At 38.3% G+C, this 22,758-nt stretch overlaps 1 protein-coding gene across 1 annotated transcript in view; it reads left to right on the top strand.

The window, feature by feature from the left end:
• Window positions 1-22,758, top strand: part of DISC1 (DISC1 scaffold protein) — a 208,152-nt gene that overhangs the window by 103,188 nt on the left and 82,206 nt on the right. The window lies entirely within an intron of this gene.

The raw sequence follows: 22,758 nt of genomic DNA, 5'->3' as shown, positions 1-22,758 counted from the left end.
ACTGAGGTTTGAGAACACTAGCATGAGTTCGATACCAACACATTTAATTGAATAAAAGCCTTCTGATACCCTCTGGAAAATAATAAACAGACTGTATCTTAAAGACAGCATCCACTTTTACGAACCAGTTGTTATTTTGTACAGTACTTTCCTGTTTGGGGAATAAAGCATAAAGAATTGGAATACGATTTTGTTACCATTTGTTTTTGCTGTTTAAAAGAACTGGAGATAATTGTGTTGGCTTTGTCTGCACTGTGAAAGGTGTGATTTGTGTCGGGGTAGCCAAGCTGCCTTGCTGCATAGCCTCAGGCTTTGTGGTTCGTTTAAACCAGTAAAATCTGTGTTGCGGCTGAAACGAGTGGTTTTGCCTTTTCCTCCTGTTCCTGCCCCATCCCATAAGCCAGCTCAGTGCTGACCAGAAACCTGATGTGAGTGGGGTGTTAGCACACCCATGAGACCCACCAGCACATGGTGGGAATGCCATCATTGGCATAAGGGGCGCAGCAGGGGTGTGGGGCTTGTGATGGGGAATGTGTTGCCCTGCTGCTGTCTGACAGGAAAATGGCTCCTAAAATGCTTCTGCTGCTTGAGCTAGTAGTGCAGCATGGGCTCAGCTGCTCTGTGCTGTGGGTTAAATTAGTGTGAGCGGTTGGTCTTGTTGCTTGGTGAAGCCCATTCCTGGTTAGTTTGATTTCTCCCTCTATAGCTATGATCCAGGGAGAGAAATCCTTTTTCCATCTAACTCTACTAATTGAGGATGTTACTGTCCTACAGCTTTTTTTACTCTCTGTCTGCCCAGAGTTCATTAGGGAGCCCTTCAGGCCAAATTAGCCATGCTAACTTTAACAGCAAAAATGATGAGGGCTTGGCTGGCTGATCCATGTCCTGGCATGCAGTAGGGATGTACCTGTGATTCCTCCTTACAGCACAGTTGTACTATGCTTTGGCTCAACTCGTTATGAAATAGGTGTCTACCCATAAGCTAAACATAGGTTAACAAAAGTAACATAGAGAAAGAGGCCCCTTAGTCTTCTTGTCTTTGAAGGTTTATGCTAGTTTAAATGAATTAGTGGGCTTATATGTCTTTCAGTGTAGAAAGGAGATGCTTCATTTTTCTCCAGGAAAGGTAGTTGGATCAATGGGAGCTGTTGTCTCCTCTCATTCTTGCTTTTGTGTTGTTTCGAGGGAATAATCTTCTTTCTCTGCATCAGGAACCCTCCCTCTTTTTTTAGTATAGCACCTTTAACTTTCTGCGCAGGTATTCCTGTACATGGCTATTTCAACATCATCTAGCAAAAACTTATTTTGAAATGTCGTGTGGTTGTTTTTTTTTAACTGCAGATAATTCCACTTTGTCTGGAAGACATTAACAAAGAAACTGAAATGCTAAAATATGTGTGTATGTTTGTCTTTCTCTTGTGTATAAATTGATCACCTATTTTTTACTTCATTAATTGTTGATTTCTCACAGTAATGCAGATATAAGGAAGCAGACGTCAAGGGAAGAGACTTAATCACACAATAATCAGAGCTGGAATTTTAAATAGGACACATCATTAGCATGTTAATGAATTTTCTCACTTTGTGCCAGCTGCCCAAGTATAAAAGATATTGCAGATGTAGTGCAAAAATCAGGCTTGGCTTACTGTGCTGAGAGCTGTCAGTGCTCCCTGTAAAGGAGATTTGACAAAAATCCTTTCATATTTTTGGAGATGCTCAAAAATATGTTTTCCCCATTAGATAATAGAAGCATTAACAAGTAATGCTATTTATTAGCATTTTAGGATGAATAGTACTAATTTGCCCTTTAGACAGTAACTTTCTTCTAAGGGCATTAGAACGCTTCTATTGAAGTGATCAACTGTTATTGCCATTTTACGGATAGGAAAGCCAGGGACAAACAGGTCATGTCATTTTACCTGAAATGGTGGTGAAACAGAGTTTCCTGATTGCTCTAGCATTAATTAAATAATGATTTAATTAATCACATTCAATAAACAGATCTGAAATCAAGTTATACTCTCTGTGAGCTTTACGTTCTTCTAGATTGCAGGTATTTCTGTAGCCTAAGACATAATAGTTCTGGAAAAATCACTGAAGGTGTTGTACTTTACTGTTGAGCAGATCTACCTTATAAAGTCAGCAGGTTCTGTTATGGTGAGGAAGAGAACATCTTTGCAACCCAAAACAACCCAACCTGTGTTCGAGACAAGTGAAGCTTAATTACTTTCCTGTCTGCCAAACTGCTGGATTGCGCTTATAAATCCTGGCTTGGGTTGATTGGCATTTGTAACCCAGGGCTGGAAATGAAACCTACCCTCTTGTCTTCGTTTCCTCATTACCAGTACTGACGGGCAGGTTTTCCTGCCTCATTTACTGAATTCTTTTCTGGCTGCACTCAGCCTTTTTCTGCCCCTATTACACTTTTGGAAAAGCATCACCTGGTAAATAATGTATGTATGCACAAAACTAGGGGGGGACTGTATTTCTCAATCTAATTGCTAGGTTGTGCTTGCCAAGCCATGTTAAGTACAATTTCTATACTGAATTAAATTCTAGGGGAAATATAAAATAAAGGCTATCATGCACATCAAAATAGCTTTTTAACCCATTTTTTTGAACTATTGTTTGGAGGCTGATACTTCAATCTCTACTGATCAACTCTCATTGACATCATTGAGTTTTATTGTCTTAGAAATTGCTGTGTAAGTCCTAAAGCTCTTACCAGCCTGCTGGTAGAGTGAAGCTTTCTGGAATTGAACAGATACATTTATTAAATAATGAATTAGATGTAGCAGAGGGGTTTCTTAGGAAGCTGGAATTTTCTTTCACACTTAGTTTTTCTTTCTCTTGTTCAGTGCACATACTGTGCATGCTTGCACAGAATATCTCATAGATTTTTGTCCTCTAACAGAACAGCAATCTATCCAAGTCCACTTTTTAAAATTTGCTGCTTCTAAAAATAAGTGTGTTTTGGCTTAGCTACCTAAGTATAAAATGTGTTCAGAATGTACTTCAAAGAATAAGAAAAATTCTTCTAGTCTTTTTACAGTCATTGTTCAAAAAGCTGCATATTTGGCTGTTACGGAGAATGCAATTAATTAGCCGAAAGCTTAATATCACGTGGACAGCAGAAACCACTAGTGGTGCTGCTTAAAGTAATACTGGCTTTGCATACTGAAATATTTATGAAAAGCAGGTTCTGTGTTTCATATACAGTTGTATAGGATGTGACTTACCAAACTGTTAATGACCATTTACTAGAAAGCATTTTTATGCTCTTTCAAAGACACACTTTTATTCTGACAGATTCAACACTGAAAGTCTTATAATAGAAGCACATGCAAAGCGCTTCCCACCAGGAAACCCTTATGGTTTTTTAGTTTAAATATTTGTTTTTAATAACAGTTGTCATACAAAAGCTTCTCTATTTCTCTTCGTAACTGATTTTTATAATGCTTTTTGAAACTAAGGATTAATAAAAACTTTATACTGCTTTTAATTAATTCAAAAAATACCAATTCAATATCTGCCTATGACATGACAAAAATAGTTCCATGTTTTGCTTTATTGATTTTTCAGGTCATGGTTTTAATTTTTTTCATCAGTGCTGGTTTTTCTGCACCAAATAGGCTTTCCATATTGTTTCCACAGTTGATTCTCTGTCTGAGTGATTATCTGATTCTAAACTGAAAAGCTGAACCTTTTGATTGCTTCTGCTTAAATAAATCATTAAAGGAGAACCACACAGTGTGTAACAGATGGGTTTCCATGAGGAAGAAGCTGTTCTGAGTCTCATTGTGTGTCCACTTCTAATTTGTGCAAGGTCATTACTTTCTGCGTGTCATACCTATATGAGATGCTTTTGTCATTCAAGTGAGTGGTGAAATGGATTGGCTTATTGCTTGTGTCTGTGGCCATCTCTATTTAAACAGTGATCTTGTCAGATTTAGCCAGTGTTCACTTATTTAACTTTCACAGAAAGTATAAAACCCTCAGTGGTGATGCAGGAATGGGGCTGGCACTGCAGCTGGTAACATCCTTTATTCTGAGCTGACATTCAACTGATTCTCCAAAGTAGCACTCAGCAGCCTTCTGTCAGGCAGCATGTAAAAGCCAGGTCCACATAAGAAAAGAAAAGGAAAAAACAACAACAGAAACCACAAGAAGCCCAACCTTGCAGAGCTCCTTTTGTGTTGTCATGGCCAAATACAGCATGAGTAATTGCACTCTGCTCATCAGTATTCTCTCTGCTGTTTCATTTGAAAAATTGGTATTTCTGCATTTGCTTGGACTTGCACTGTTATGCATATTGTGTGCTTGTCTGCATTTCATTGATTGTGAGCATGATTCTCATTTTCTTGGGTCATTTTTTAAAGCACTTGGGATCTTGCAGGTTAAGTACACCCATATACATCTTTTGGTCTTATAATTCTGTAATGGTAGTCAATGCGTTTCAAATTGTTGCTGAGCTTTGAGGATCAAATTCAGACTAATGGTATTAATTCCAAGTCATGCTTCCACAAAATCTATATAAAATAACTAAAACCATTTTTTAGTAATATCATCTCTGTTAAATAACATTTAATTGTAAGTAGTTGAGGGCGTTTTGTGTTATGGAATTGCTACCTTTGATAAATAGCTGCAGAATTTAGTAACACATAAAGAGTAAGTTCTGCTAAGTATTTCCTCTAACTAAAATGTGTAATACATTTTTATTTTAGAGATCCCTTTTTGTCAGGATTCAAAAGTTTGGGAACCAGTCTGTTTTAGCATAATTAAGTTTGCCATATATTTTGAGTCACTTGTAATTGTGTTTCTTATAACGGTGATTATAAAGGTCATCTTGTCTTGTGGTGTTCATTTAAATATGTAAAATTACTTTATGATTTTCAGTTGGAGGATAGAGGTTTCGTTTATATAAATGCAATGGAGGTATTAAATTTAATCTGGACATTCTGTATAATTAGATGCAAATATCTGTAATGCAGGAAGTATGAAATATGTGTTCAGGCAACTTGAACTGACGCAGCATTTTGGTTCAAAGCCAACTGGTATCTGTTGGGGGTCTTTTGATCAGGGCATTTCTCTGTTGATGCTCAAAAGTGAGCTTCTCCTCTATCTCTTTCTTCTGAGATCTGATGGTATTAACTTTATTGAAATGTTTCATATACCTGTGTAATATTTTTTCTTTGTAGATAGCAGTATGACCTAATTACACACAGAATAACTACTCCTGAAATATTCTGGTACTGGTTTTGGAGTCATAGAGGTGGTTATGTACCAGGTACAAGAAATAGAGCTTGGTCTGAAGTTTTGTGCTGGATCTTTTCAGGGAAAATGATCATCTCATCTTTAACTAGGATAAGCAGTAAAGACATCAAGGTTTCCTAGGCTGTAGCGCTACAGAAATATAGAGTGGCTCTGCTGGAATCATGGAAGTGCAATCCAATGGTGAAAAGTGTTACTGAACAGCCTTCTGCTGTAATGAGAAAAGGGCAGCCTCAAGCCTGTATTGCAACATACACACTTTAATGTGCTGGTGTAAAACAAACAGCAAGCAAGCAGAAAGGTCTGATAGTATGCCAGGCAGCTTCTTCCTTTATATCTGAAATGCTACTGCCAGCTATATACACAGTACATTCAACTTTTGGGGTGTGTGTAATATCAAATTATTCCTGGTTTGACATCTCTGCTCTAGATTTCTGCATTACTCCACTTCTTAGTTCAGCTGCTTCAGCGATTGAGTTGCAACAGGATAAATATGAAGCAACACAGATGAGTGTATTTGGAATAAATTTGGAAGTGTATACCACCGATTTTAATAATTCTTCATTAGATTCTAATTCTGCAGCTGCATCTTCTGAAATAGTGGGCTCAGATTGAACTTTCACAATTTCTTTTTAATGATTATAGCTAGTTTCAGAAGGAATGAGATGCTAAGATGCCAGAAAGCTAGGATTAAAAAAGAAAGAAAAGATAAAGTGTCTTCTGCTCATCAGACAAATGGAACAGGTTCCCGTATGCAATAATAACTATTTTAGCATGACACTAGGCCTGGTGATGACCAACAAACATTCTTTAAGTTTTGCCACTTCTAGGATTTGAGCAGATAGTACTGTCGTGTTACTGTACTTTCTGTTTTATTTCATTGTGAAGCTCTCTTTTTCCTGATGGTGTACAGCTGCCATTTCTACACGTTGTATTAAGAGAATTCTAGTTTTGACAGAAAGATAAAGTTGCGTCTGACTGGAGCTGCTCAGAGGCAGGCAGAAAGGTGTAGCCTGTCTGAGGACAGTGGGGTGCTCAGAAGAGGACCAAGAAAACTGCTGACATACCTAGTTAACACTTAACAGATAGGATTGAATTACTTTTCAGAGAAAGGTAAATACTGCTTTCCTTGTCTCACAGATGAAGTAACTGAGACACTCAGGTAATTGGTTTTGTGGTTCTCTTCATTTTGCCATTTCATATAGGTACCACCAGTATGTATTTGCTCAGGACTTGTTGGATGGGATTACAGCATGTATTTCACAACTCGATCCTGAAACATTAACAGGTTGGAAGTACGAAAACAGTGTTTGACCTCTTAAAAACCCGAGGTTTTATTGAAAAAGTCAGTGAACAGTTGGCCTAGCATTCACAGTTTTCTTTATTTTAAGTTATATTCATTCTAGGTTTTATTCTCAATGTGATATAGTAGGGTTTCACTTTGTTTTCTTGGTATATTTTTTTCTGACATTGTTCAAGTTATGTTAACATGGCATGGTATTTTCAGGTCCCCAAAATGTGCAGAAGGGCTATTTAGGATTCTTTGCTTCATTTACTTTTCTTTTGAGGATGAGTATAGAGATGGATAGGATATTTAAGGAATAGTGTCAGTTTGTTTTCAAGTAGCACTTCAGTGAAACCAATCTCAGGCAGTTATCCTCCCAAAGGTTCAGGCTTTCTGCAGATTGAAGATAAAAATAGTACAGCATTTTACTTTCAGTTAATGTTTTGGATTTTATTTATTTTTTTTGGCTATAGCCAAAGCAAGAAAATGTTGGTTTGAGTCATCTGGGATCACTGATGTAAAATCGATGTCCTAGAAAAGGATTATACTGCAGCGGAACCAGAGTGAATATACTGTTTAACTTTGCAGTTACAGGTATTTTTTCAGATGTATGTATTTTGATTCAAAATCTTAGCACATTAATACATTTCCACCCCAAAGTTTTCATTCAAGAGTTTTGGCACTGTTCTCAAGTTACAGTGCACAAGTCTAAATCTATGCTTGCATAAATGCATGCAATTTGTAAAGAATTGCACCTCCTTACACTGATGGTAAATTCACCTCAGTGACTGAATGAAAAGTCAGATAATTTTCGGAGACATTACTTTTCATCTTTGCTTTGATATTGGCTGGCAATATTCAGATACAGCATCTAGGAGTATCAACATCTAAACAAAAGAAACCCCTGAGATACCATTCCATTTAGAATACAAGACGTTCCTCATGAAATAGGGGTTTTTTCCAGTTTTTGTTCCTGTTGATTGTCAGATGCAGAGTAGTTAAATCTTTCTGCCTCATTGTTTCTTGTTACTGGTTTAAGGTTTTCCTTGAGGTATTTGCAAATACTGTAGTAAAGATACAAGCTAAATGAAGGTTTCTGTAATTAAGATATTTTAAAATAGGGACATTATCATCCTCACCTGACTTTTCACTGAATTGTTATATACTTAAAATTAATAAAATGACTTTCTGCTGTCTAGTTTGTTACTTCAGTCACCGCAGGGTTCCAAGCATGCTGCAGGCTTTATACCCACAGATATGCAGAAGTATAACCAAATCTGGAGTAATGGAAAATACTTATTGAGAGATGGGAGAGGTATATAATATCTGATGATAAAAACAGAATAAAAACACTGAAATTGTAATTCTTTCTAGAACAGCTGTGTTTTGTCCCCAAAATTATTTTAATGCTGCATGTATTATCCTAAAGAAGGTTTAACAATAGAAAACCTCTTCCAATTCACACCTTTTACCAAGATACAAAAGTGGAAATACAGAGAATTTAAATGGAAGAAAGAGAGATTATTTGTTCTGACTATGATTCCCTAGAGAAAATGAATCTACAATTCTTGGTTTTTCTCTGTAAGCTTTTTGTCTTTTTCCATACTTCCATTAAATCCTAACTGATTACTCTGAGGCAATGGAAATCTTATTATTTAGAGCAGAGTTAAGTACCTTGTATCTCCTGTTCAGGAATTTAAAGTTTTCATCCAACAATTTTCTTCCTCCCTCTGTCCTTGGAAACATAAACTGGAGTAAAAGGCAGAAAACCAAGGAATTGTTAATGCCTGGAGTCAGGACCTGGAACTCTGTATCCTTCAGTTTGATTTCTCTTCTCACTGGGACGGGGAGAGTTTGCTCGTTTCAGTTATTTGTGCCACAGTTTCCTTGTATGAGGAGTGGAGGTAACCATTATTTCTCCTACAGTTATGTTGCAAGGTTTGTGGTCTGCAGACTCAATACTAAAGCACAGGAGACAGTAGTAGCAGTCTATAGTATAAGACCAGGGATTTTGTCACCTATAATTTCACAAAATCTGTGGTCAGTGTGCAGCAAGTGCTAGTGATTAGTATTATTTCTGATTTACCTGCCAGATTTCAACTGATAGGCTGAGATCATGTAAGAAATGTAAGAAATACATCAAACTGGATATTTGAAAGACTTTTTTTTTTTTGTTTGAACTCTGGTTTATTTCTTTATACAAAAATACTGTAGTAGACAGAATATAATTAAAACTTTGAGTGATGCTAACTGAAAAGAAGATTCAGTCATCGTATTTGGGGAAGATATGTTTCATTTAATGTGTGTGTTGAAGGCTTGGGTAAAGATAAACAGGTAGTGTTTGCCAGCTGCAGAAGATTAGACAGTTCATTACCTGTTGGAATTATCAGCTGGAAGACACATTGCATAATTTGGACTACAACCTTTATACATTCTTGGCTGGATTATACCTCTTATCTAGTGAGGTGCATTGAAATATAATTAACAATGCGCGCTGGAAATGACAGGCTGAAACTGTGTGTATTTTTGTGCAGATAAACAATCCTATATCTAGATCAGAAGTCATAGTAACATTTTCTCTAGTAATTTTTTTGCCAGTTCCTGTATTCTAAAACATTGTACAGAGAAAAATTATCTGTGCTCTGTGCCAGAGAAAAGCAAATAGGTACCAGCCATGTCTTCTGTGGGCTTGACTTTAAGAACCTTTGGAAAATATTAAATCCTGCAGAAAACAGCAGGAATTGAAGATTTCCTGTATTATTGATTTTGAATGTTTTGTTTGAGAGAGAATTTTGAAAATACATGGAGGCAGAAATTCTGATCCATTAATATCAGTAAGAGTTTTGCCTCCAGTTTCAGCAGAGTTCAGTGTTTCACCTCTGCCTTTCTGCTATATTGAAGCTGTGGTGTCCATTTCCGACCTGAGCTGCTTGGATGCAGGTCATTCTGCTTTGGAAGTGCTGTCCACATAAGAGAGCAGAACTTGGTCAGAAATTCTTTTAACTGGGAAATCCTTCAGTTTTATCACAACATGATACATTTTGCAGTTTGTAGGCCTCTCCTGTTAAAGAAGAAACAGGTATTTTATGTTGTAGTTTTTAAGCTAAAAGCTAATTACTTTGATTTTAGTTCAATGAACTTACAGTACTTTGACTTTTGCAATGAAATTTTTATCTTAAGACGCTGTTTCTCTGTAGTTAGGAGATAAATATTTTTTTTTACAAGTCAGAGCATTTGCAATGTGGCATTTACAACAGAATCATCTCTAGCATTTATTCTTGTTCCTGCAGTAAAAGAATGACCTGAATAAGATGTATTACACTCATATTTTCAGGTTTCCAGTATACAATCTTGTGGGTATATAAATGTTCTTGTAATTATTATCTAGTGATCAAAATAAAAATTTGCATGTCCCAGCAGAAAAATGTTAAAACCCCAGTATGACGCTTATTCCTTCTATTCAGTACCTGTGAAAAAAGGTGTGTAAGTACCAGTGTAACACACCATCGTTCATTAGCTCAGCAAGTGGTGAGCCGTGTTCTTAGGTGGGAGGATATTATTCCAGTGGAAGAGATGCCCTCTAAATAAGCCTTATACACTGTCTGAAATATCCAAAATGGTATTGTCCTTTTTAGGACCTTAGATGGCATTACAAAGGCATAGATGTGAATATTTGTTAGCTTAGCTCTTTTTCTCTATGTGCTTTCTGTTTATGTGCTAAGTAATGATTGTCTTGGGAAAACTTAAAAATTACAAAACTCTTAGAGAGGGACACAACTATTTCTGCAACTTTCTGGTGCTGAACAGAGCTTTTGACAGTTTCTGCAAGTATTTGGCTTAGATTTTCGCCAGCCCAAAAAAGTGTGGATGGTGTGTCAGTGTTGTAGCCTGAAGATGCTTCATGAGCAAATTGGCCAATACTCAAAAAGATTTTGCCTACAACCTGTCTGCAGCATGGGTTGTAGACCAGAGGAAATTGAAAAATAAAGCCCATGTATCTGAATAGCTTTTGCCAGTGAGGCTGGTTAAAACCATTTGCAGGTAGGAGCCCTCTTGGTTTTGCCATCCCAGGAAGCTTGAGAGACAGTATTGTACTTTTGTTCTGGTAGGTAAGAGCATTCTCCATTGCCTGGAGTTGGTTTTGAGTGGAATGTGAGCGTATTTGCACTGATTACAGGATTTGTTTGGACAGCAGTTGGAAGAAAAAAAGAAATTTTACATTGCCATTTGAACTAGTCTTTTTAATTTTTTATCACAACCCTTTTCCCTTTTTTTTTTTTTTTTGGGCACTGGGTGTAGTTGTTTTCCTAATGTCAACAAAAGAGAGAACTTGTAATTTTTAAAAATATTTCTGTTATCTTTCAGAATGTGATAGATGGTGCTTAATGATGAAATGAAGTCAGTACTTTCAAAAATTGAAGAGAATTTATAGAACAGTTGTGGGAGATGAAAAGGTTGGGACATGGGCCTAGTCATGGAAGGCTCAAGGTGCTTAGTGGGTCTGTTCAGCTTAATGAACATAAGTCTGAGATCATTTGATGGCAGTCTGCAGCTGTATGCTCAGAGACCAGAACTTGATAGTGGAAAGATCTGTATGGTGATAGACAAAAGCAGAAGTAATCACTTATAATGGCTAGCAATTGAAGTTTGAGAACTTTAGATTAAAAAATGAGTCATTCACCTTTTAACTGACAGGACAATTAGCTTTTGCTAGAGTTCAGCAAAGATTGTTGTAAATTCCCGGTAACTGTGTTTGAGTTATTTTATACCTAGTTCCAGCTGGAATTAATTCAGAGAAATCTCACTGTCTGTGTTTGGCAGATGATCAGGATCAATGAATGCAATAATCTGTTAGACTTGCATTCCAGAACTGTTGTTTTATCAATATAATGATAACTAGAGAAATATTCTTTTTTTTTTTTTTTTTACCCAATGCAGAATATTATTAACATTCTCTGTTAGTATTACAATTCACTGGATTCTGTAGTAACTCCTGGTTCTCTTCCTTCCCCCTTTTTTCTTTCATTTTTAATTTACTAGCTCCCAATACTTTTTTCAATCTCTGCATAGTTTATTCTCTTGCCCAGCTTATTCTATATGAAATTGTTTTCTTGCAATTCAATAATTCATTGAAGTTCTGTTCATCTGAGCTCCTAATCACATGGAGCACAGTTTCACACCTTTTCCAGGGCAGTGCACAATTCACCAAGACCACTCTCTTTACCTGATATATTTATTCTTAAAAAAAGCTACCATGTCCAAATCTTTTCTGCCTTGTTTAATTCTTCAAAAGCACAGTATGTAGGTGTTACCTCATTCTTATGCTGCTTGCATTTTGCCTCTCATGGTGACCCCTGCTGAGGTTACTTATGTAGCGTATGAGTGGATTGGTTAGGGAAACGGAGACTGCAGGAAAACACAGAACACTCTAGGAGTGTAGAGCATTTTACAAGCTGTCTGCTTGACCTTGAAAACCAATATTCACTGGTCTAAATGGAAGAAGATGTATGCACAGTTTTGCAGGATAAAGTACCAGGACACCTGAATCTTTTCCTGTGTTAGAATACTTTGTCACAGTGCTAAAATTCTGAACTGCAGCTGAGAACCATCAGGGTATACACGTTTATTAGTTAGTTCTGCTTCTGTGGCATCCCCCTAGGTAGGGTACCAGGCATCCTTTTATGCCTTTCAAAGAAATATAAAGTAGGAAGAAAATCTCTATCTCTTAAAATTCTCTAGGGGTTTGGGAGTTGTTTTAAAATTTCTGAACCCCCAGAGTCTGTCTTTGGCATTCCGATATTTATTTTATACTCTCTAGCATTAAGCATTCTGCAAAGCATGTGCTTTAATATTTCTCCATCTCTGATAAATGCCATGCATCTCTGCAGCAGAAAAAAAGCTTTAACTTCTAAAATCTGGTCATTAAGTTGTTTACAACTTTTCCTTTCTTTCCGTTAATTGTTCTTCCTACTTTTGTTACTTTCATTGTAAGCCTTCATAATTCCTAAGTCCAGTTGACATGTATTTTTCCTTTATTTTTTACTTCTTTCTTTCCTCATCTCTGTTCAGACCTTTTGCACCTTCTGTAGACTTTTTATTTGTATCCATGTATGTGCAAAATAATTTCGTTTAATTTATTATGCTGTTCACTCATTGCTAATAGTTTTTTCTGGTGCAAATGGTTCCTGAAGCAAGCTGCATGAACAGACTTCGTGGTTAATTTCATTTTCTATTCTGTAATTTATTTTTGTTGTTATCTTTAGTTTTCCCCAGATGACTTCGCTTCGGAATTATTCTTTCTTTCTTTCTTTCTGTCTTGATTTCCTCCATGGTGTTTTGCTGCTGAACAGTAGAGCTGGTGATAAACTTGTATACCCAAGATATTTCTGGAAATTACATTATCCATAAAGTTTAAAAAGGCAAAAAGATACATTTCTGGAAACAACCTACCTAAAATGATTGTTTACTGAAGAATTCTGCTTCACTACATAGAGCATTCTTCAGGGAATAGTTTGAGTCTGAGTATTGTGAGATTTTAATGTTATAAAACAGGTAACAAGCATAGTAATAGAAGAGTTGCTGTCCAAGAATAACTGTAATAAGGAGTTAGGTAGGAAAAGTTATCTGATTGTCTAGCAGTCAAAGGTCACTAGCACGGGCAAAACTCATTTAGCTTTTGTTCCCCATTCCTACTGTAGGTGATTGCTTTCTTCACACATTATTGTTGTTATTTTGGCACACTGTGTGTGAGTGACAGCAAGCTCTTTAACTCTCCCCAGCTTTGGCAACCACTCCCCTGCCTCTGTGAAATGACAGTCTCTCTGTAGGTTTTGATAAGGCATTCTTTAAAAGAGAGCTTAATCTGCCATCATTTATTTTATTAGATTGAAATATGTTCTTGCTGCCCCCTTTGCTGAGAGTTATTGCTTCAACAATCACAGGCAAATCTGATTTACTGTAAACAGCTATAACAGCAGAGTAGGGATGTGGGCTGTAAATTGGTTGGAAAACGGGAGCAATTTGCTAGCAGAGAGAAAGTAACATTAAGTTAAACTGTTGTAGCATTCACTGGAGTCTTGTATCGTCAGCTATGCCAGCTTAACTAAGTGTTACGGGAAGCCAGTTCTTGTCTGCCACTGTGCCTGCGTTATCAGAGAGCACCGAGAAGGCTCTTCCCTGCCTGGCAGGGTATAGTACTGGCTCAGCTGTGACTGGTAGTAAATCAACTGCAATGAAGAAGGGAAGGGGCTGTTCCTCCGTTTTCCTGAGGGGGCATCTGTGATTTGGATACTGAAAATAATTTATTTTTCATTTTGTCTAATGAACTGGAAAATTGAGGGAGGGAAAAAAAGAAAGCTTCAATGGAAGAATTTAAGCAGCAGCAGGGAGGAGGCATGAAAACTGAGGGTACGTTTGAAGAGAAGGTATTGTAGATTGGAAGAAGCTCTTGATTTAGTAATGCATGAAATGTTTCCTTCAGCCAAAAGGAAAGCTTAAGTCTCCTTCCCTTGCAAACCTCCAGAATTGGGTAAATTCAATTTTTTTTTTTTCCCCTTAAAGAAAGGGTGGGTGATCAGTGGCCCCATGGTTAGAGTGCTATCTCAGTGTGCAATATCTGGATTTGGTTCTTCCTGAGTCTGGGATCTGAATCCACCTCTCTGGCTCCCGCTGACCCGCAGGACGGGGGCAAGGCTGGAGCGGGGGATGAGTCCCCAGTAGTTGAATGTGCTCCGGAGGAGGGGCTACTGCCATAGTAGAGCTTTCTCCTTTTAGGGGTTATAAAATGCATCCCGCTCATTCATTGCTTTTTATCATTCATTGCTTTTCTTAGTGCAAACTGTTTCTGGAGCCATGGGAAGTTGTAATTATGCAATTTATATGATTTATTGCTTGCACTCAACAGCCACTCTGCACTGCTGTTTCCAATACTTCTGAATCCATTTAAAAGTTTGATGATCTTACGAATGTCACGTAAATATAATTACAGGTAGCGTAACATTATTGGCCAGTCTCATTTGGTAAAGAATTAATTTCAATAGGAAGTGTTTTCAAGAATGATTTAATTTGAAGAAAAGCCTTGTTTGATGGGTGGGTTAAAGGGTCACTATTTTCGTACGCTGCAGGGTCTGACACTGCGAGGGGCAAGTTCTGCACTCATTAAGGCGGCAAATGTCAAGTTTGATGTTAAAATAAAAACAAACCACCACCCAAACTTTGTAACGTTATGTGTTTCCCACATAATACCGTTTGTGTTGCCTCCAAGTGTTCCTTTTGACCTCGGCGGACGGCTGTGACCAACCTGCCGTTACGGTAAGGCCGGACGGAGCCGGACAGCGCCAGGCAGCCGGCCCTGCCGGGGCCGAGCGCCTCCTCTGCCGCCCTGGCGGCGCCAGGGGGCGGTGTTGCCGCGAGGGACGCCGCGCGCCGCCCCGCGCGGTTGCGACTGGGCTGGGGGTGTGTGTGTGTGTGTGTGTGTGTGTGTGTGTGGTGGGGAGGGGGTGGGCGACACCCCTCCGGCCGCGGCCCCCCACCCGCCCCAGCGGCGACGCGCAGGGTCCTGCCCTCAGCTTCCCCTCGCCACCCTCGCCTCCTGCGAGGTGGGTGCGGGCGGCGCTGAGCGGGCAGGGCCGCGGTGTTCCTGGGTAGCCAGGCGGCCTCTTGAAACCCGATTTACGGCTGTTAGTCCGGGCGTTGAGTTGCAGTTCGTTCTGTCCAGGTTGTTCTTGGCTGCACACCTTGCTGTAATGTTCCAGATGGCTGTCGTCTTAACAATAGATAAGAATTAAGAATGGTAATAGGGGATATTTTATTTAAATCCACTACTTTATCTTTCATTATTTATTCACATTCTGTTATACCCAGGTGCTTTATTCAAAGCGCTTGAGGATTTAACAAGGGGGAAAATAACCATTTGAATTAGGATATTATGTCGGCACCTTTCCTGATGGTAAATTTTTAAAGCAGTAGTGCAGTATGGAAGAGCTGGAGCTGTTTCACATGGAGGAGGATGCCTCTCAAAGTGAAAATTTTGTTCAAGTTGCACTTACAAGCAAAGAGTTAATTCTGAAAGAGGAAAAGACCGACTTACTTAATTGGGTGGGAGAGAGTCACAGACAGGTATGCTCAGAGACCTCTTGTGTGTTGCTAAAGCAATACCACTGAGCTGAACCTTGTTAATCACACTAATAACAGACTCTTACAATCATCAGGAGCACAGAGGGAGCATACCACACATGTATTTTGTGCTACTTCTACTGCTGCATAATGGAATAATGATATTCTGCATTTCCTATATACCTATTCAAAAACAGAGTACCGAGAAGTGTGAGACATCTTTTCTTTTAGATACTGAACAGAAATGGTACAGGGTGTGTAATAAGTAGAACTGTGAGAAAACTTTTTGTAAAAACTTTGCAAAGCTTTTTAATGTGTTGGAGCATCACAGAATACATTGCTGAGACTTCAGACTAAAACTTCCTCAAGCCAAGTGTCATAAATACAGTGATTTGGGAAACTATGTGTACAGGTCCATGCATGGCTTGATTCAGAGCAATCTAGAATACTGATTTCTTCACAGAATGAGGTGGTGGAGGAGTAGAGAGGTCATGCTGAGCCTCTAGCCCTCCTTGTCTCTGCACCAGATTTCCTGGGGTGGATGGATCCACCTTCTCACTTGTAAACAGACACTTTGAGAGACTTAATGTTTCTTGAAACAGTGACTAGACAAATTTGGGCATTGTCTAACCTAACTTCAAATTACCAGAATGCTGCTTTGAAACTGAATTATTAACTGGTCAGTGCTGGTGATGCTGCGACATGTAATGAAGCAAATGTTTAAGATGTCTGTATAGTAATGAGTGATTGAGCTGCATGAAGTGCTTTTTCATACAGGACAAATCTCAAATGTCAGTACAGGGAGGAAACAAGCAAGTGCATTGACACTGCTGTAGGTTTGTTTCTGTGTAGCCACTGTGTGCATAAAATTAGCCTTCTGTCCATGATAATTTTTACTGACAGAGGTGGAAGCACCGTTTTCCTTTGTTGCTTGTGGGATTTGAGCTTGTTAAGAGAGTTTATTTGGTTCGTAACAACCATGCTTAGGTTCAGAAGGACAGCCAAATGTTTCAAGTAATTAGTAATGAAAGGCAGGCCATTCTATGTCTTGATTTCCATCTCGACGGAACCGCTTAGGGCAGATTTCTGAGTTGTTGGTAGTCTAGATAAAATGAGTTGTTGGTCACTGTCCACTTTCCTACAGCTCAACCTATTGTGGTATTTTAGACCTTGATGGGAATTGCACATGAGAACTAGCACTGTATGATAAGCATGGTACTTGAATTTTCTCTCAGGCTTGTTCCCTGAAAGTCAGGGTTTTGGCATAATGAAATGAAACACATACGAAGTATGTGTTGGGAAGAACCTTTCTTCTTGATATAGTTGGTCTCTTGTAGAAGATACGAACAGCTGATTCCTGCTCATAAATCTAGTGTAGCATGTTCTTAGCAAGGTAGTGGATATACAGATAGAAACAGCCCGTAACAAAAATACAGATTCTTTTTACTTAACATGCACTATCTGCATGTTTTCAGAGCTCGACAAGATTGCAAAATGCGCATGTGTAACTAAAAGCCTCATCAGACTGATCGAAACATTTATAAAACACTCCTGATCAATGGAGTGAAGACAATGTGAAATATGTTTTAGGGGGAAATATTATTATCTGTGAGAATCAATACAAATGTTGCAGGTGAATTACTGTTTCAGAATTGCATTTGTTATGTTGAGGTATGCAGCTGTTTTCCTGTCACTGCTAGTGTTTAGCCATTTGTTTAGCAATAAGAGGAAAATCTGAAGTTCATAGTCGACCATACTGAGATTTTTTTTTCCTTTTATTTTTTTTATGAGTTCACTTTACTAATTCTATTGTATGGAAGGCAGGAAAACCTGCCATTGGACTTGCAGTTGTATTGCATTGCTCTCTGGACCCTTCTCTTGTTCTTTGGAGAAGAACACCTGGTATAAGATGACATGTGTACAGTTTTAATGAACACAGGTTTCTGAACCCCTTTTATGCACAATTAAAATGACAACTAAGGAAAGAATGAGAATAGTTCTTGGAAGTTAAATCATCACGACCCAACTATCCTGGAAATGTGTAAGAGAATTTCAAAATGATGGGCAGGATCTAGAGTCTCTGTGTTTTTTGAACCCAAAGCCTTGCAGTCAGCAGTTTGTTTTCCCATGGGTTTGTGTGACGTGTCATGAGTTATTTAAGTCTCTTTATAAAGGACTTCTCATCATGCCTTTTTTCTGTTGAGTTTTGAATACAGCTCTGTTTTGCTCAGTACAATTTGTTTGGTCTGTGTGTGCTGGGACACATCTTTGTCTTCCATCCAGAAAGGTTATCTAGGTGGAAAGAAATTAGTTTAGGCGATTGTCCTTAAATGCTGCTATAAATGTACTCGTTTGACGCGTGTGCATGCATACAGTTAATCTAGTGTGTCCAAAATGCCTACCCTGTTGTGTCCTAGTGTCTCCAGTTCACTCTGAGGTTGGACAAGGGTGGGAATATGAAGCCAAATTTGTGGTGTTATGTGTGACTATTGGAAAGTGTACATCCACATCCCTGCCTGTATACATGCAAGTAGTTATGTCTGTTCAGAGTCAGAGTGCAATTATTGATGCAGCAATACCATGCAAAACTGGGTTTTTTTCAGAACCTAATTCTACAGATTTGCCTGTTTCTAACTTGTCTTTCCCGAGGAAAACAGGTGCTTCAGCAGGGGTGTCTGTAGGTGTCTGTAGGTGTGCTTATGGACTTGTGACAAACAGCACAATTTCTACCAGGTTCATAGAAACCGGTATTTGTTCTTCTGTATCTCCATTTCGAATGTTGTGCTGTGAACACACTGAAAGCAGTTTTTGAAGATCAGTTTAGAAAAAGAATCAACCCTCAATTACACTGTGACCCCCTGAAACACTTGGCTATGGATTTGTGTGGAGACGATGGGAACTTCTAGCGTCAGGGTGAAATGAGGGAGTTGGGTATGAATGGGATGGAAACATTAGAAGGTGATACAAAAAGAGGTTGGTAGTCTCTTGTGAAAACCTGTAGTAAGCAGGTTACTGTGTTAAGTCCCCGTTTCAGCTGGGTTTGATTCCTCAGGACCACAATGCAAAGCCAAGTTCCCATGGAAGCTGCTGTGGAGACAGCACTCTTTCATAGTTTGCCGAAGTGGTTAGTTTTTTGTAAAGATTTATAAAAGTCATTCCAAGAGTTGTGTTTCTGCTTTTGCTGTCAGATATGGATGAGATTAAAGCTGTGAAACTATTTACAGAGATTTCTAGAATTCAGAATATAATTAAACTTCTCCTCTTGAAAGATTTTCATGACAAAAATGCTTTTGGGGAGGAAGTTTATGGGGTGTCCAGAGTTTATGCCCAATAACTAATGTGTCTTATAAGCTATCTTAGCATGTAATGTAATATGTGCATACAAGATACTAAAATTTAAAGTTATAGTCAAGCTAAAAGTGATGGTTTGATTTTCCTGATAAGTTTGAAGGGCTGCAAATTCTTGTGGAAAATGCTTGGTTTTGCCCAGAGGACTCCATTGACACAAATTAATTTTTGGCTTTTTGTCACTTTAATTGTGAAGTTGGTGTGGTAGCTCAGAACTTGGAAGGGCTAAATTGTGTGTGCAGGGTCTCTGAGGCTGTCAAAACGGTAGTGTTAGTGGGGGTTTTGTAGGCACTGTGTGGGGCTCCTTTGGTTTCCCTCTGTCTCTGAATTGTCTTCTAGTTTTTGCAAGAATGTGTATATACTAACAGCAGAACAGATGGCATCTCTGCTGGTCACTACATCCTTCTACCACGAGTAGGATTTGGTTTAGGTTCGCTTGTGATAAAATTGAGTTCGTGTTAAATGCAGCTGTTGCATGTTGGTTTTCAGACAGGTCCAGTGTGGTGGGCGCAGGGCTGTCCCTTGAGCTCCAAACCAGAGAGCCCTGTGCAATGTTCGGTTTCCTTGTTTAATTCTAAAAGACCGTGAATTGAAAGCAACAGAATAATATTGGCCTTCATAGGCAGAAAGTTTCAGTTGTACGTTGTCTGTAGAACCTTATGCAATTGCTGCCACTTCCCTTTTCCTTCACCCATCTTCCCTCCCTGCATTTTTTTGTCCCTTCTTTCCCCTGATAATTGGCTCATTCAGACACTGATGATCCTGTTTGGATCTTTAACTGATTTTTAAAGAAAGAAACAAAAATTGCTTTGGGAGTGTGGCAAGGATAGGCTTTCCAATGCAATCCCAGTCTTGGATTTGTTTGATGGGATTTTTTTGCAGTTGCGCCCTTACTTGTCGCTGTGGTAGCCATATGCTAAAAGTTTTTTGTTTCAGTGCAATTGGCATATATTTTAAGGCACCCCAAAAAAAGTATTTTAAAAAAGCAAGGAAAAGAAATCCCTCATAAAACATTCCAAAAGATAATAGCAGCGTAGGTAAACATTTAAAATAGTGTTGGAAGGGTGGCTTTAAATTTCCTTTTTAGTCTAAATTATTTAGAAGATCAGCTTAGTCTGTAGCTTTCTGAGTCCTTGTTCCCACAAATGTCTAAGTCAGTTGCAGAGCAATGTGAAAGGTTCAATTAGGTTTGACAAAACTAATGTAAGGTTAGAAGTTTTAAGTCCTAGCTGGGTTGCTAATTTTTCTGGCAGCCACATAACCACTGTGGATGGAATTTCTAGCTAATATTGGACAAATATTATTAAAAATACTTAAAATCACTCCTATCCTTCTTTATTTAGAGCTTGTTTCGCACCAGTATTACAAAAATATGTCATTGTGGTTGTGTTTTCCCCTGACTTTTCAAAAAAATGTATCTGCCTGCAAGCGCTACTTGACCGCTGAGGTGGTGAAGCTGGCAGCTTGGGATACTGCCGTGTGTCTCGAGAGTCTCCCTTTGCTTGGCTTGTCCAGTGGAGTAAATTACCCCAAGTGCTGAAGTCCTAGTCCAAGTTGCATTGGCTTGGACTAGAATTTAGGCTGTTTAATGACACAAGTGATTATAAAAATATGATCTACATCTTATTTTCTGTATATGGCTTCCAATATATTTTTAGGCTTTTTTAAAAAAAACTTGGATCACTAATTGTTTAATGAAAAGTGAATAAAAAGTGTATTTTTCCATCTCAGTAAAGTCTTGCAATATTTTTGTAAAAAAGTGTAGTTCTCATACTAAATGAAAATTTGACAGGAAAAATAAATTTCTATGGACAGAAAAAGTCATGAGTTTTCCATCAAAACCTGGGATTCATTTGATTGAATATTAAGGATTATGAAACTGAGCCAGAGAAATGCAATTTTCTGAATATGTATTTTAAATTCTTCTAGTTAATGTTATCCTTGGAAAGCGAAGCTACAGTGCAAATGTTTCTGAAGTTGGTAACTCTGTAAATGCACACAGCATTTGAAGGCTGTGGCAAATGAGGTAGGAGTGTTCATCTCCCTCACTGTACTACTTTAATGTAAATTACTTTCCTGAATATCCATTTCGCATAAAGGGAGCAGTACACAACAGATGCTTCATATGCTTAACTAGGATCATTTAAAAAACAAAGCGTCTCTGTAAAACCTGTCCCTTCCTCGGCCATCAATATTTCATTTGGCACTAGCATTACTTCTCAGAAGAAAGTTCATCTAAGAACAGCACAGGCAGCACCTCTGCCCAAAAACAAATGTTCAAGGTGATGGAGAGTAGAGCTGTTAGCGGTATGTGATTCCAAGCTGGAGTTTATAACTATGAGAAGTCTGTAATAGATTAATATGCAGATTACATATTCAATATCAAAAGAAGGAGCTTGTCAGAGGAGTATCCAGGTGTGTCACGCAGTCTGCCAGCAATAACTTGCTCCCACTGATCTTATAAATAGTCTGTGGCTTGTTATGTTTTAATCAGAATACCTTAAAGAGCAACATAACATATCAATATATAACTATGTATGTCCCTATATGCTCTTTCAAAAATGAACTTTGGCAGATACTAAAATGGAGAGCAGCAGACTTGTTGGCTCCTCAGACAGGACCTGCTTCTACACGAGTTTTGCATGAGCCAAAGTAGTGTCAATAAATAGTGTGAGCTCTGGATGAATTGTTTGCTTAGGAAATAGAGAAGAACACTGATACGGGTTGTTTTAAATGTGCCCCTAGTGATGAATTGTTATTTGAGAAGGGATGCCTGACTCTGTTTTTAAAGATGGTATCACGATGAATGCAAATTGTCTGTATGTGTCTTTAAAGAGAGTCCTTCCTCACAAGTGTTAAATTTTAGTCTCAATATTTAATTTTATTTTCTTCCAAATAATTTGTATCCTCTGTGTCACTGCTTCCTGCCAATTTCCGTATGTATCCAAATGATAGATTTTTCTTTAGTGTTCTGAGGCATTTTCATGTTTGTAAAGTTCTTTTTCTTCCTGGGAGAAATAGGAGTTATTCTTCTACTGGAATGTATGTGAAGACTCACAGCTCTATTACTAATGTAAGGGTTCATCCCTTGAAAATAACACTGCACAGTGTGTGCTAGCACAGACTTCTTCCCTCCCTTGGAACTGGCTATTATTTGTTGAGCGCTGTCAACACACTCAGCACTGTGTAATATAAAGAAAGAGGAGGACGGGATTTCTGCCCCAAAGGGTTCGCAGTCTGTTAGATGCACAAAACAGATTAGATAATGCTAAATATGGCACCGGTCAGATGCACAGATTAGTCTGAAAATGCCACAGATCTTTTTAATATAACTTCCTCCTTTGATGGATGTAGTCTGTGTTTTAATGAAAGTATAAAAATACTCTTGGCTTCCCCGAAGACTTTACAAAAAGCTACATCTGAATAACTGACAGGTAGGATCTATCATGCCAAGCTTAAGCTTATTGCTAAGCCAAAATATCTGATAAAGATGGTTTGCCTACTGGCAAAGAATTAATTGGATTTTATAGTTTGAGTCCTTTCTTTCACTCCATCATTATTATCATGGAGTTACAGGAGGTAGAGATACAAAAGACCTATTAAGTCATCCAGGCGATAGACTTCTCAAAGCCTTCCTTCTATTGCCCTTCTTTTTTTTTCTCAAGAGTCAGACCATTCTTAATTTCATCTTGTTATTCCTAATTGTATCTAGTTTTTGCCATCCTAAATAATTCATTTTA

This window comes from Strix aluco, chromosome 3 (assembly GCF_031877795.1).
Source record: "Strix aluco isolate bStrAlu1 chromosome 3, bStrAlu1.hap1, whole genome shotgun sequence".
Lineage (NCBI taxonomy): Eukaryota > Metazoa > Chordata > Aves > Strigiformes > Strigidae > Strix > Strix aluco.
The sequence above is the reverse complement of the archived record's forward strand: the minus strand, read 5'-3'. Positions and strand labels throughout refer to the sequence as shown.